This window comes from Nannospalax galili, unplaced genomic scaffold (genome assembly GCF_000622305.1).
Source record: "Nannospalax galili isolate Female #2095 unplaced genomic scaffold, S.galili_v1.0 scaffold511, whole genome shotgun sequence".
Taxonomy (NCBI): Eukaryota; Metazoa; Chordata; class Mammalia; order Rodentia; family Spalacidae; genus Nannospalax; species Nannospalax galili.
Window position 1 is genome coordinate 613,719 of NW_008331831.1, and position 16,699 is coordinate 630,417.

Consider the following 16,699-nt stretch of genomic DNA (forward strand, 5'->3'; position numbering starts at 1 on the left):
ACAAGGCGGGTTCATCCAGGCTCATCACAAATGGGGAGGGGACTATGAGGCCAAACTCCTCCTTGAGTAGCAATTGATTGTTGAAGGTTGTTGGGGGAGGCAGTCTTTTTTTTTTTTTCAGTGCCATAGCCACTGGTATTTACCCATGGTCTGGTAAATAACTTTCCACTCATGCTCATGAAAGTAACAATAATTAAAATCAGTGGGTCACAAACAAACAAACAAAACTAAACGACACAAGAGTGGAAGAGGGACTTGTGAAGAAGAAATGATTCAGTGGGGGTGGGAGGAGTAAGAGAAGTAATAGGGATTAAAATGATCAAAATGCAATAGACATGTATGAAACTGACAAGGAATAAAAACAGACATTTCAAAAGAATACTCCATATCAGAAATGGGAATTAAGAAACATTGTTAAGCTATGAGAATATATTATCAGACTAAATGAAAATTGTATCAAGTAAATGATAAATTTTATCTACCCAAATCTTTACTTCATGAAAGATTTTGCTTTTAAAACTGGTGTTTTTCTGAAGAGATAGGTAATGTTCAATATGTTAAAGTTCATCACCATCATCAACGTTCTGTTGGAGAGAACGGTTCCATTGGACACAGTGTTCCACAGCTGGAATATGAGAAAACTGTTTGCAATTGAAGAAGGTGAGAAGTGCCCTCTTCTATTGACAAATTCAGAGTCAAGATATTGGTGAAGCTATTAAAGACTTTAAAAAAACATGCTGGTTCTATTTGAGTGAAGCCTATTACTCTTAGGAGTCTCAAACAGGCAGCACAGGCAGGTTAATCTAAGATGACAGAGAATCTCCACCTCAGTCAAGGCTGCGTTGGTACACATGTCCTGCAGTGTGCCTACAGAGGCGGCACTGTCCACTCTGTAAGAACTGGGGAGGAACAAACCATGCCTACCTTTGAGGCAGTTTTGTTCTTGGCTAGAAAAGTAACAAGATAGGTGACTTTCCATTGATTATTTTTCTAATATTCATCACCATGTAACACATGCTCATTTGTCTAATGACCACAACAAAAGTACTGAGGACATGTGGCTGACTTTCAGCATGGCAAGGTTAAATACATTATGTATGATGCCACAGAGAAAATGCAGACAGAAAATGAAAAAAAGGCAACAAAGATGCAAAATAAATGTCACTGAAAGATGAAAAGTTTCTAATATCTGGCTAGTGATATAGCTCAGCAGGTAAAAAGTGTTTGTTGAAAAGGCCTGACTATCTGAGTCCCATCCCCAGATCCTATAGCAGAACCCCTCCCCATTCAATGCTGGAAATTTGGCTGGCTTGATCTTGTTCAGGTCTTGTGCATGTAATCAAAGACACTATGAGTTCATGTGTGCAGTATCCCTGCTATGTTCTGAAAAGACTTTTGCAGCAGGCTTCTGTAACCTCTGGCTTTTACCCACCTCTTCCATGATGATCCTTGAGCCTTTGGGGACAGGAGGGTGTGATACAGTTATCTTATTTAGGGCTAAGCTCTCCGTAAGTCTCTTATTCTCTGCATTATGACCAGTTGTGAGTCTGTGTATTAATCACCATCTACTGGAAAAAGAAGCTTCTTTGATGAGGTGCGAGAGATGCAGTAATCTGTGGGGATAAAAATAAGTATTTAGAGGGCAGTTTGAGGCTAAGTCCATTTGGCATAATAATATTAATGGGCTCTCTCTTAGAGCTTATGCCATACCCAGCCATAAGTTTTTGGTCCAGTTAACAATATCAGGCATTAGATTTATCTCATGTTACAGGCCTAAAATTCAGTCAGTTTGCATTCCCATGATGACTAAGGATTTTGAACATTTTAAAAAACATACTTTCTCACTGTTTCTTATTTTGTTTGTTTTGAGAAATCGCTGTTGAGTTTTGTAGCCCATTTTTATTGAGTTGTTTCCTTGATATTTATTTTTTTGAGATATTTGTATTTTTAGTCAGTAACCCTCAGTAAAATATATAGATGCCAATTTTTCCCATTCTCTAGGCTACGTCTTCACTTGACTGATGGCATACTTTGTGTTACAGAAGTTTTTACTTTCATGAGATCCCATTTGTCAAATTTTAGTATTAATCCTCTGCTACTGAACTCCTATTTAGAAAATCATTACCTATGAGCATAAGTTGACACAGATTCCACACTTTTTCCTCTAGATGCTTCAGGGTGTCAGGTCTTACGTTGAGGTCTTTGGTGCATTTGGAGTTGAATTGTGTCAAGATAAGAGATAAGGATCTAGTTTCATTCTTCTACATGGTGTCATTCAATTTTCTTGAACTATTTATTAAAGATGATGTCTTCTTTTTCCAAATGCATATTTTTGGCCTCATTGTCATAAATCAGGTGGTTGTAGGAGTGCAGTCTTTTATCTTGGTACTTGATTCTATTTTATTGATTGGTGTCATCTGTTTTTATTCTAGTACCATGCCATTTTTTTATTAATATGACTATGTAAAATAACTTAAAATCAGGAATAATAATACTTCCAGCATTATTTTTATTATTCAGGATTGTGTAAACTCTCCTGGGTCATTTGTGCTTCCATATGAATTTCAAGGTTGCTTTTTCGATTTCCTTGAAGAATATCATCACAATTTTGATGAGGATTGCTTTGAATCTGTAGTTTGCTTTTGGTAGAATTGCTATTTTCACAATATTAATTCTACCAATTCATGAGCATGGGACGTCTTTCCAAGTTTTGGTGTTTTCATTTGCTTTCTTCAGTGTTTTAAAATTTTCACTGCACAGGTCTTTCACTTCCTCGGTTAGGTTTATTCCAGTTTTGTTTGTTTTATGAGACAGGATCTCCCTGTAGCCCCAGCTGGCCTAGAATTTGTGAAGTAGACCAGGCTGGCCTTGTTCTCACAGAAATGTGCCTTCTTCTGCCTCCAGAGTTCTGGGTTTAAAGGCATGTGCCACCACACCCAGTCCCTCCAAGAAAGATTTTTGAGGCTATTGTGAATGGTATTGTTTCCCTGATTTCTTTCTGGGCTTGCCATTGGAGTACAGAAGTCTGTTGATTTACCTAACTTTTCTAACACTAGTTTCAGAATGCTTGTATGATGGCCATGCAGATTTCTCCATCCCAGGAGAGAGAGAGGCTTCTGAACTCGATAAGACAAGCAAAGAATTAGATGAACATTCCTGAGTTCAAATTGTGAAGTAAGAGCTGGATAGTTAACTTTCTATACAAGTATCAAGTTTAATGACAAATTTCAGAAACTCTCAAGTGCCACACTTATAAAATTCTTACGATTTCAAGGTCTAAGTGCTCTTCATCCTTAACACATAAAAACTCACAGATACCAAACTGTTCTAGGATCAAAGCACACCATGCTCATTACTGCATAATAATGGTTTACAAAGCATTTTCCTTAGAATATGTGTCCCTCAAGATATTTAAGATAATAGGATTGTGTATTAAAATGACAAGAAATGTCTGAATACAAATAGAGGATCAGAATGGCCATGACTATATTAAAAGTTCTGAGAAGTCCAGGAATTATTTTAAAGTTCTCATCACACACATACAGAAATTCTCCACAAGTACACATCGGTACTTCTAATGAATACAGCTGTGAAAATCACTAGCAACATGTGAGTGCTGAAATAACAGTAAATCAAAGAGATATCTGCAGCCCCATGTTATCTGTAGCATTATTCACAGTATCCAAGGAATTAAGTTATCCCGTGTGCCCATCATGACTGGATGGGTGAAGAAAATGGGATATGCAGTATGCGTGTGTTTCTATTATACATACATATACGCATGTACAAGCACATACATCATGGAATAGTATTCAACCTTAAAAACAGAACCCTGCCACTTGCAACTTGATGAACCTAAATGACAGTTGCTTAGTGAAAGAAGCCAGTCACAGGACAAAGGCCATATGGTCTCACTCATATGGAATCTGAAAATGTTGAGCTCAGAAGCAGAGGGTAACATCATGGTTGCCCAGAGTGTGGAAGTAGAGGCACAGTTAGGGAAATATTGGTACAAGTTTCAGTTTAAAAAGCAAGATGAATAATTTGTAGAGTGCTGTTGGACCACGTGATGACTAGAATTATTGATAATATGGAAGAGTAGAGATAATGTTAAGTGTTCCTACATACGCACAGGAAGGTGAGCATTTCCTGTGACATAGTAACTAGATTTGCATAGTCATTTCACAATGTATATAGCACATAAAATACCACAATGTGCATCATAGGTATATATGATTTTTATTTTTAAATAATACATTAAGGTTGGGAGACTGGAGTCTGGCAACACAAAAAAAAAAAAAAGAATTGTATAGTGATGTCAAGCTCCTATACAAGAGTGTGTGATGCACACAGAAGGCCACAACTGGCCAAGTTTTGAAGAATAAGAGACTCCAGAGTGCATGTTCCTGGATAAGACTCCTATATTAAACCTCCCCCACCCATGACTCAGGGACCATTTCAGAAAAGAAGGTAAAAAGATTGTAAAAGCCAGGGTTGGTGCATGAACATAAGGAAACAGAGGCTTTCTGGTCACTAGGCACTTGTTCATATGAACTTGCAACAATGGTGAGCATGCATAAGGCCCATGCTGACTCAATCAAACAAAAACCCAGCATAGAACAGGGGTAATGGGCAACAGGCCCCAACCTTAACCTAGGAATTACTGGCACCTGATTACTGCTGGGCGAGGGAGAGTAGATTTTCTTTAATCAAGTGACTCTAGATAGGCTGACTAGACTCCAATGGATAAACTTGCACAAAGGGACATATGGGTAGAAATGTTTGACTCTATGGGGAAGAAAGGGTCTGAATATGATCAAAATGCACTGTATGAAATTCTCATAGAATCAATACATATATTATTTAGAAGAAAATAAAAAAAGATGATGACTTAGCTGTAAAATTGAGTTATTTTCACATGAGTCACAGAGTCAAGGAATCAGTCATGGTCCCCTTCAGGGATGATTCAAAAGAAGTTGTCCATCAAGAGAGACCTTGTAAAACTAACTGTTAGGCATAGTCCTTTGGAAGTAGCCTTTTGCCTTTTTACAGATTCCAGTCTGAGTCCTAGAAGTCATCATATCTCTGCAAATATTGACTCCATTCCCATATCTGTGTATCTTATGGCTAGGTATAATGTACACTATAATTTTAAGATGACATTTCACATCTCAGTCTCTCATATACTTGATAGATATTCTCATGCCTCCTTTGGTTAGTCACCCAGATGAACAAATGTCTGTAAACATTCTGTCTTTATTCTACACCCTTAGAATGAGTCATAAAAAATAAAATTTTCAAAATCATGTTATTAACTTTTCTATATGCTTCACTGGGTCACTAACTCAAAGGATATACAGAGACAAAACAATGATTATTAACTATCAAGGGCAGGAATATGGGGTATAAGCCATATGTGCTATAAAATCACAGAAGAGAATACTGAGGGCCGCAGGATTTGTGGAAGGATGAACCCTCCTGGGGTCACGTGCTGCATGTGAGTAGGTGGGAGAGGAAGAATAGTCCAAAGAAAAACACTGAGAATCCCCAGAGCCATGCAACGAAGGAGACAATGGGCTTGACATTGCCTTAATTCTCTCCTGTCTATATTTTCTTTTAAAATGTTAATTAACAATCTAAATCCATACTGTTCTCGCCTGTAGAATTGAGATGAAATATTGACAGTGCTGCACAATTAGTAAGAAATCAATACACCGAGGTTTATTGCCTTCCTTTTCCAAATAGGACTGATGAGATAAACTGGAAATATGGAAGCATTATTTCATGAATTGGGGTATAAACAATGTTTCTTTAGAGTCCATTGCTTATGTATTCCTTGATGACACATTTCCATATGTAACAATCTCATGCATATGAAAAGTAGCACAGCCACAAGACTGATAACATTTTAAGATCAGAAATACCATTGAAGCTTATATCCCAAAGGCACTGCATGGGCAAAATGCTGTCGCTTACTGCTTTATTCATTTTAACTCATGCCATCCTCTTACTTGTGGGAAGAGACATTTTGGCACAATGAAGTTATCAGACTCTTGTGGTAAAAGACAATTGGTTTTCAAAAGTAGATCCTTAGCTCTGAGGAATGTGGCAATCCATTTTATACCAGTTGACAGAAAGGTTAGAACAAGCTGCAGGAAAGAAAGGCGAAAAATAAGGGAAGGTGAAATTTTAAGTTGAAAGGAGCTTAGGACTGGCTAGAATGCATCCGAAAAGATTAATGAAGAATCTTTCCTCTCTTGAAAATGGAGTACATTCCTGATTGCCAGAAATAGTGCCTGGTTCCCAGTGAGTGAGGGTTGAATCTTTGATCGTTTCAAACTGGTACAAATGATGAGGGCAAAGCTTACTGAAAGTGCAACCAAGAGTTAAATGGAACTAATTTAGATTACTCAGCACCCGTAAGACTACTGCCCTGCTTAGCTCCTTGCCACAATAACCATATGTTGCTCTTCCCTGTTCAAGGGGAAAAAAAAGAGAAACTGTCTATTAATCTGTTGAAACAAAGTATGTGCTGACATAAATGTTATGATTTAGCTAAGTTTGGCCATGTGCCTTTCAAGGGGTCTGGAGTGTGACTCCTCTCTCTCCTGGTCTATCTTCCTTAGTTGCCTGCACACAGCAGTTATGTCACAGAGAAAGCTCATTCATATATGGCAGTGGGGATGTATGGTGTTATAGCCAGGCTGGAACAATTCGGCATGTTAAAAAATCTAAATATGAAATTATCATAGGATTCAGCAATTGAACTCTTGGGCATTGATCTCAGCAAAATAAATACTTAATGAATCTGTAAAGAATCATGCAGAGTGAAAATTGCTAATCTCAAGAGAGTAAATATAGTGTCATTTTATTAGTATAGCACACTAAAAAAAATGACAGAATCATAGAGTACAGATTAGTAGTGACCCCAGTTTCAGGACGAGTGAGTGAATGGGCCCAAAGCCATGTGGCTATGAAATCTCTGTAGTGATGGGGATGCTCTGTAGCTTTCCATATCATTGTTCAGCTTGTGGTATTACATTGTAGTATTGCAAGCTGTGACAACGTGGATACAGGCTGTGTGAGATCCCTACATATTATTTCTTGAGACCACAAGTGCAAATTTAAAATTGTCTCAAAATTTTAAATTCACTCATATCTTGCCACCATGTGTAAAGAAGCAATCGTATACTCTTTGCTTGAATTTGAGGGATTAAAGAAAAATGGAAATCTAAGCAGAGAGCAAGTAGATAGAGTGGTCAAATGGCAGACAAATGAGAGAACTGCAAAGACTTCCTCTCAGTATAAAGATTCCAGGTGGTTAAATCATCCCTTTTACAGTAAACCCAAGTGTTGCTTTCTAACTGCAAGTGTTACTGACTAAAGAGAACCACCACCTTATATACCATCAGATTTCCTTCTCTGAATGCTGGATAAAAACGAAGCTGCAGTTTTACTGCTGTTTGCTGTAAGTTAGGGGTGAGATGGGCAGGAACCAAGAAGCAGAGCAGAAATACAGGACAGACATGGACATAATACTGCAGCTCCTCTGGATGACTTTCTAAAGAAATGAATACCTTACTCAGAAGACTTTTATGTGCTATACACACAGAATCAAATCCAACTACATTTTCATATATATATATGTATATATATATATATGTAAGAGATCAGAGAACATTTAAATACAGCTTAAAATGCTCTTAATATTTTTGATTGTATAATAATCTATTGAGCACCCTCCCTTCCGGCCCTTGCCATCTCTAGGTCACTTTCTCCACTTGTGGATCTTTTGGGCTAACTCTAAGAAGATGGATGGAGGCAGGGGTGCAGCATATTACTGAAGAAGACTATGAAGTCAGTTGTACTGTTTTTCTTCATGCCTCTGGAACATAGCTGGCAGATCCAGCTCCTCTTAGAGCACTTTGTCCTGTACCACTTTCTCTGGGTTCCCCTCTAAGATCCAGTGCTACTGTGGTGTGGCTCATTGCAGACACTGAACCACCAGCCAGCTGCATTTGTTCCCCTGGATGTCAATGCCAACCTTTCCACTCACACTGGAGTCCCCAAAGAGATCAAGGTAATCATTCTGGATCTGAAAGAACTCGCCCACCTCCAGTGGGATCTTCATGGCATTGACGTGGTCCTTTTCCCCATCAGTGCTGGCCATGTACATGGCAACTGCGATGGGCAGGTAGAAATCTGTCTTGTACTTGACAAGAGAGTTGTAACTCTTTCCCAGTCTCAGTCTGATAGGCACTCTGCAGAAAGAGCTCGGTTAAGTTCAGGTAGTAGGGCTGCTCCCAGCAGTAGAATTTGAACAGGTGGTACATAGGGGTTTCCAGAAGCAGAGCGTAGATGGTAGCATTCAAACTAATGCCTGGCTTCTGATACCCACAGATCTGCCCCCGACGAGTGAAAGAAGACTCCATGATCTCATCTGACACAAGGAAGAAAGTTAGAGCAGTTCTGCACACCACCCACAGTCAGAGCTCTCTAGAGACTATCAGCGTCCTGTTTCCTTGGCTTCACCAGCTCCCAGAAAGCTTGCAGGATGGCCAAACCCTGATTGTACTTGCTTCCTAGGCGTTGTACTCCATTACCTCCTTGAGTGGGCAATGGCATCTACCGTCTCGTCTACATGTTCCATCTCATCCTCGGTCAGACCCTTGAGGATCTGAGAGAAGTGCTGGATAAAGTCCTGTTGATCTTGGGTACAAGTATCCAATTTCTAGTTTCCATTTATTCTGAAAGAAGAGCACACTCTTGTTCTTGGACCCAAAATACTTTAGTTTTTAGGTTTCCAAAAATTGATTGTGTTCTAAAATTTGCCTTTACCATCAATTTCCAAACTTTGATAAATGTGTTACTTCCTCATAATTTTAATGTTCCATGGAAATTTGACACACTGTTAAATTACTGAAGGTTACAGTATATATTACACATTTTAAATTTACTTAGAATCTATTTTAACTTTATGTCAGAGCTGAAACATCATATTCTGTGACTCAGATGATATAAAAATTTAATGGAAATTCCTGATGTTATTGTGTATGTTATTTTCCATTCATGCCTCTTTAAGAAGCTTTCAATCAAGGAAGCAATATAGAAAATAAATCTTACTTTTACCAGGCATTTCATTTTTGTAAAATGAAATCCAGTGGTTTGTTATGCATGGGTGGAACTGAATAATTGGTGAAAGGCTGAGGGCTTTTGTGTAAGGTATAGCACCTTCTTTCCAAGATGTTTTATATTGGAATCTCAGAAACGGTCCTCATGAACTTAGGAGACAGGTTGCTCTAGGGTAGAATCAGTACTTGTCTTTATATAAGGTGACAACAGCAGAGTAGGTTTGAGATACTTATTTAAGATTAACCAAAATGTTCTAGATAAGATAGATATGGATTCAAATCCGATTGTTTTGGCTTAATGTAGTAATATTGAGTTGGTTTGGTTCCCCATCTATAACAAGGATAAAATGAGAATTTAACTCATGCAGGGTAAATTTGGATAGTAACTGAAGTACTCGATATCACATAGTAAATTGCTTGGTACATAGGAAGTGGTATGCATGCTAGATATTATTACATTGTCTTCAATTATCAGGGCGTTCTTTTGACTCTGAGTACTGGTCATAAATTCATAATGCATGTAAATATAAATGCTAAAATTAGAAAATGTCTAAAAGAAAGTAAAAAATTATTTTCACAACACTGAGGCAGGCAAAGAATTCTTAAAGCACTAAAATCACTAATAATAAAGTGAAAGCTTGGTAAGATAGGTTCCATCAATAATTTTTAAACGTTTCGTTGGGACCAGAATGATGGGTCAGCATGTGAAGGTGCTTGCTGCCAGACTCAATGATTTCAGATTTGTCTCTGGGACACTCATGGTGAAGGAGAGAACTGGCTCCTACAAATTGTCCTCTGACTTCCACATTCATACTTCGGTGCAAGTATTCACACAAGAATCATTAATAAATCAATTAATAACATGGAAAGTGTGAAAATTATTCTTCAAGATATACTGTCAATAAAGATCTAAAAGAAATTCATAGACTGGGAATACCAGAATTCTAATTTAAAAAAACAGGCAAAGATCTTTAATGAACATTTCATAAAGTAAAATATATCCATGTTTTCCTGAACAAAGGGGATATGTTTGCAGCCAAGTTACATTAAACAGCTTTGTCATTGGTCAAGCATCATAAGCTCTACATAAACACGGGTGGTGAAACCTAGCAGTATGGCATAGCTAGTTTCTTAAGACCTTAAACATTTATAGCTTGTGACTATATTGGAAACCATAGGTTACAACATAATCATAAGTATTGTGTGTGTAAATATATTTGAACAAAGAAAGAGCACAGTAGGAATGATTAAGAATGGTGCAGCTCTGCAGGTCTTTACCACGGGTGACACTTATAGGCCTGTATGCTGCTCTGATGAAGGAAGTGAGGAAGTGGGAAATGAAGGCTAAGGCCTCCGACAAGACTGTACTATGTTAAACATCAAAAACACTGTACATATTGACCCTCTAATCTTATGAAAGCATTTTCGTTCTTCAACATTAAATTATCTTACCGCAATTAACTTCATTTATATGTTTTTAATTCCTTAATTTTTCAAATTTTTGACTTTTGTAACAGGTTAAAAAAAAAAGAACATCGTATCATACAGCTGTACAGAAATAATTCATCTTTACTTTAAATTTTTATTATGTAATATTTTCTATGTTTTATTTTTAACAACTTTTTATCAGAACTAAGATACAAGCACACACATTAGCCTTGGCCTACTCAGAGTTAGGATCATCAAGATCACCGTCTTCTCCCTTTCCAACTGTCTACTGAAAGATCTTCAGAGCCAATAAAATGCATACAGCTATCAAATCCAGTGATAACTAGACCTTCTCTTGGAATGCCCACTGAAGAACCTGCATGATGGCTAGAGAGAAAGAAACAAAGAAACAAAAGACAAAAATTTATCATTGCCCAGACACCATAGTGTATTTGTGCAAACATGAAATATGTAAGATTGATCTCTGTATAATGCGGCATCCTAGTTTACAGTAAACATTTTATGAGTATACATACTTCGTAAAATAATGATAAAAAATTAAATACTATAGGAAACATAAGCCAGTAATGAAGTTTCTCACTATCAAGTGTTGTGTACTAGACCCAGTTGTACGCATTATACTAGCATACTATTGGGCAGCATAGATTGTTCACAGCAGCATCTCCACAGACACATGAAGAATCAACTGAGATACAGTTTTAGGGTCGCTATTATATGACTAGGCTATAATAATTCTCCAGCTCCATTGTGCTCTCAAAGGACCACCATCATGGATGTCATCTATTGACTAAAATATCATTATGCTGTGACGTGACTACCAAAACCAGCAATGCGCACATGAATAATTCTCTCAATCATTAGTCATCAGCAAAAATAAACAAATTCTTGACAAAGTTACCACTGCACATCCCAGTGTTCTGACTGGCCAAGTTTCAGACTTCAGTATCAGGAGTTCCCACACATGACACACCTTCCAGTTTGGGTGTTTGGTTTGGTTGTTTTGTTTCACTACTAGCACTTTCCCCAGCTCTGCTTAACCCCAGTTTTTCCTTTCTAGTCCCTAATAAGTCAGCATCTGTACTCCCTCTTGTGATACTGTATAGGTTCCATGTAGTTGCTCACCTTCTCATCCGTTCAGATGTGAGGTGATATTGAAAGTTACAAAAGTGCCATCATCTGAACTTCTATAGTCCCTGCCAAACTCTCTGAGAAGTTTCACCACAATTGAAAGCAATAATTTCATACACAATATGTATAATTCTTCTTGGTTTTATTGATTATTTGGCTTTAGTTCAGATTTATTCATATAGTTGGAACTCTAGCTTATAGATTCATTGTATGGAAAAGGTTTTATGTTTAGCTGTGACTATTTTTCTCTGTTGTTCCACACATTGCTGTATGCACAGGTCTTGATTACCTTCCAGAACTTGAAGATTAGTCTATTGCTGAAGACATGACATACTTCTGACACAGGACTTAGAACAAAGGAGCTGGAACCAACCTATAGTTCTAGAGGATATTATGCAAACTGCTAACAAAGAAAATCAATCGATGGTCCAGCCCAGCTCTAAAGCCTAATAACATAAGTGGCACAGCAAACTATCTCAATTGGTGCAGTAGTGGCAATTTTAACTAGGGGGTAATCAACAGCTATCTAATTAGATTTAAAGCCCGCTCACTGGGAGGGAACTCATGGGTGGCACTGTAAATATAACCAAATATACACACCCAGAGAGGTCATAGACCCTAGAGAAAACCCTATTTCTATCATATCTCTAGACAAATGAAATTTCTTACCATATGCTAAATATAGATTCTTGTATCTTCGGACAAGTATACTTAGACCACTCATCAAAGAATCTTCTTTTTGCAACATAAGGGGACTATTACAGAGTTCTGCAAGTGTTTACAGATAGAGAACATATGTCTGAGAGATGCCCAGGCCTAAATGATACATCTACAGTGGAACCTCTACACCTAATGTTCATGGAACATAGTGGAACAGGGGGTAGAGAGAACACTAATGCATCCTTCAACTCTCACCAGCAATGTTCCTCATACAATAGTGTGATGCACAAAGAAGGCTATAATTGGCTCTGTTTCAGAGAATAAGAGACTGCAGAGTGTTACATATCTGGATAGGTCTCCTATGTTAAACCTCACCCTCCCATGGTTCAGGGACCATTGTGGAAGACGGAACAGAAAGATTTTAAGAGCCATGGGAAGAGGTGCATGAACACAAGGAAACAGAGGCTTTCGGGCCACTAGGAACTTGCTCGTATGAAGTTGCATCCATGGTGACAACATGCACAAGACTCATGCTGACTCAATTAGACAAAAACTCAGCAGAGAACAAGGGAAATGGACAGCAGGCCCCAATATAGTGAAGGAACTATTGGCAGCTGCTTACTGCTGGGTGAAGGAGAGATCTTCTTTAAGGAAGAGATTCTTAATAGACTGACTAGATTCCAGTGGATGAACTTGCACTGAAGGACATCTGGGTACAAATGCTTGACCAGAAAGAACTTTACATATATGCTAGAACACATGAAATTCAGTGTGGGATTGAGGGCAATGAAGAAGGTGTAGATGGAGGAGGGGGTCTAAATTTGTTTAAGATCTATTATATGATATACACAAAAATCTCGATAAAAATATTTTTTTTAAAGTCTAATAGTTCTGGGTTTGTTTCTACCAGACTTCCCTCAATTCCAGAAGAAAATATTTTGATGGAATTTTCAACTTTTCTAAAGCATTTTTTGGAAATCACATAGCCAGAAAGGGTTTGAATTACTTCCTGGTTCCAAGACTGAGATTTTCCACCTCCCTGTGTTTATACTTTGCTGAAAGCTAGATTCATGATAGTGGGCAACAGGTTTTTCATGTTCAGTGTTCTCTAATTTGTTTAATGTGTTATTCCAAACTCAGCCATGGTTATATCCATGAGCTTATTTTTGGATTTGTCTGAGACATTTCTGTGCTCTTTTGACCACAGACACAATTTGATCCTGGCTACCCTTGTGGGCTTGAAGACTTGGAGCCTCAAGCAGCCCCAGCTTCTTCCATCCATACTGCATTGTGCTTCTAGTGCTTAGAGGCTTACCCCACTTTCAGGTCCAGCTTTTGATCTTTCAGTTTTTATTTTTTATATTTTTATCCATCATTAAAATATGTCTAGAACAGGTAGAAGCATCAGACATGATGCTGTGGAGGCATTCTGGCCATCCATTTTCAGCTTCACATAGGAAAAACTGGAAATCTTGAATTATACATGTGTTAGAGAGAGAGAGAGAGAGAGAGAGAGAGAGAGAGAGAGGTGGGTATACTTCCCCATGCAGTTGTGTGCACGGTAAGAAGTTGATGACAGATGTTTTCTTCAATAGATTTTCCAACTTCTGATTTGTGGTCTCTCATGGAACCTGGGCCTCAGCATTTTGGCTAAACAGGATGGCCATCGAACTTCCAGGATTGGCCTGGCTCTATTCCCCAGTGTTGCCATGTTAACTGCACACTTTAGTACCTGTCTTTTTGTGGGTGCCAGGGCTCTGAACTCAGGTCCTCACCCTCGTGCAATGAGTTCATTATCCACTGAACCATCTTCCCAACCCCACGATCATTAAATTTTAAGTTCAGGGAATCCTCCCTCTTGAGAACCATTTGATACCAGCATGCATCAATATCACATTTACTGTGTGCTAGCCATGTAGTCATTGTTTTAAACCCATTATTATATCTACGTTTCTATACATGGAGAGATAGAATAGATACATAAATTACCCAGATCCTTTGCCCATTTGTAACAGAAGTGGTATAAAAACAAACTTCACTCTGTCCAAGTAAACACCATAACCAATTGATCAAGCTTTTCATTTCTTAATATTTTGGAAATAATTCTAGGAGTAAGGAAAAGAGCCAAGCTTCCCATGATTAGAGCTTCTGTCCTTGTGTGGAAAATCTACAGCAAGGTTTTTAAAAATGTTTATGAAATACTTTGAGATCTTCTGATGAGATTGCCATTAGCACAAATGATTTTCCCTGCGCTAATAGAACCTATTGTGCCAGCAGGCATTTGCTTCCAGGCAGTGTCAATAAAACCCAGTTCCAGATATGCTGCTGTTTTAGCAGTATCATCTGAGCCTTTTAATATTCTTGATTTACAGCATCAATAATGCTTATGTCCACTTGACATTAGCTCCCCATTGTACACTGGCCTAACCTACTTAGAAAACCTTTGGACACAGAGCTCTCCCAAGAGGAAGCAGGGAGCCAGGCTAGCCCTGGTCCTCCATCCTCACAGCTCCATCTCCCAGCAAAACCACTACTAGAAAGACAGAGAGGAAGAGCAGCCACCTCTGGAATTTTCTCCTTTCTGATATAGATATGATGTTTGTTTCAGTAATGGGAATTTTGCCTTGTGAGCATCTTGTCTCTCACTTCCCTATAAATCCACAGAATTCCAGGAGGAAATATAAAAGAAACGTCTTCATTTCAATTTTAACATGCCTGAATTCTTTGCCCCTAAGCCTTCATTTCCCTACACCTGACTAGTGAAGTCACAGTGCTCAAGCCATCTTTTAAAACTGCATTCTTTAAAAAAATAAAATAAAACAGCCCCCTTTAAAAATTCAGTGTCTCATTCTATCCTCATTTTTTAACTGAGATTCCTTTGCCCTGATTCTCTTCCTATCCTGGTGGACCCTCCATTTCTGTACAATTTAACAGTGCCATTTTCCTATAACTTCAGTACCCTAAAGTTCCTTTTTAACACCCACTTTTCTTGTTCCACAGTTTCTTTGTATACTTTGATCATCTTAGTGCATTCAGATATTTCTTCTGCAGGTGGCTTGGGGAGCTTCTGCTTACTGTCAATATTTGTCCACAATACTAACACTGAGTTGTTTAATTTCTTGAAGCCTCTAGAAATCCCTCAAGCCTATCTTGCCTAAAAGTGAACATTGCATCCACCCTCAAAAACATCTCAAGTGCTCCTCCATCCTCAATCATTTCCCAGTCAGAGGATGTTAACTTTATTAAGCAGTGATCAACCATCCCGGGCGTTTGGTTTTGTTTTGTTGTCTTTAAAAATCCGTTGCATCATTTACTTTCTTCTCACTAACATCATCCTATTTCAGATTTTCTCACCATAAGTATATTGTTCCCACTGACTTTTGGCTAATATCTACTTGTAGTCTTTCAGGAGTAAAACCAGTTACACTTTAATACACTCTGGTTTCATACAGCACCACTTTCATCATGTGACAGTTCTTAAAACTGTCACTCTATTGCTGCCATCATTCTATATTTCCATCCTTTAATATGGCAGAAAGGCCTTCCTCGGTTGACACCTGGCCCTAACTTTATAAGCACTTATCCATTCAACAAATATATTCTGGACACTATGAAATGTACATGAGATATGTCACAGGGAAAATATAAGAAAACCTCTTGGTCTTTGCGGAGTTTGCTTCATGGTGGGGGACATGCGTATGCAGCACATTAAATGAACTATAACAAGATGATGCCAGGGAACAACTACCATGGAAAGAAAAGATGGGATGGTGGGTGGCTTGATGGTATAGTCAAGGTGTCTTCACTTGGAACTTAAATCCAAATATGAAACAGTAAACATTTTTCAAAAAAAGACTCCAGTATGATTTCACAGAAGGAAGTAGGGAACAGAGAACAGTAGCAGACAGAAGACAGCAGATCGTTTATGGCCTTTACACCATTGCAAAGTGTTTGCTGTGGGGAAAGATTGAAGTATTTCTGAGATGTGCCCAGTGTTAGGAAGCATACCACTATAGAAGTCCAAAGTCCCCTCTATGAAATGCTTAGGCCTAGAAAAGTTTCCAACAGTTAATTTTATTGCTTTCAGAATATTTGAATATACATAATCAGATATGTTGAGGCCAAGAACTAATTCTAAACATAATCCTTTACTCATATTGACTTGACATCAAGCAAGGACTTGTTGCCTGACAATTCAATGGGACCAGTTTTATTCAAAAACAAATGTAGATCAACTGACAGGAGCCCAGGTCTTTAGTGAAAGGAACTTAAGTGGTTCAGAGTAAAGGCTGATTGGTTGACTATAATCAGAAGTCTCTGTGGAACTGTCA

General features: G+C 38.2%; 1 pseudogene; it reads right to left on the reverse strand.

The window, feature by feature from the left end:
* Window positions 1-7,768: 7,768 nt before the first annotated feature.
* On the reverse strand, window positions 7,769-14,291 carry LOC103728994 (annotated as a pseudogene).
* Between the last annotated feature and the right edge of the window lie 2,408 nt (window positions 14,292-16,699).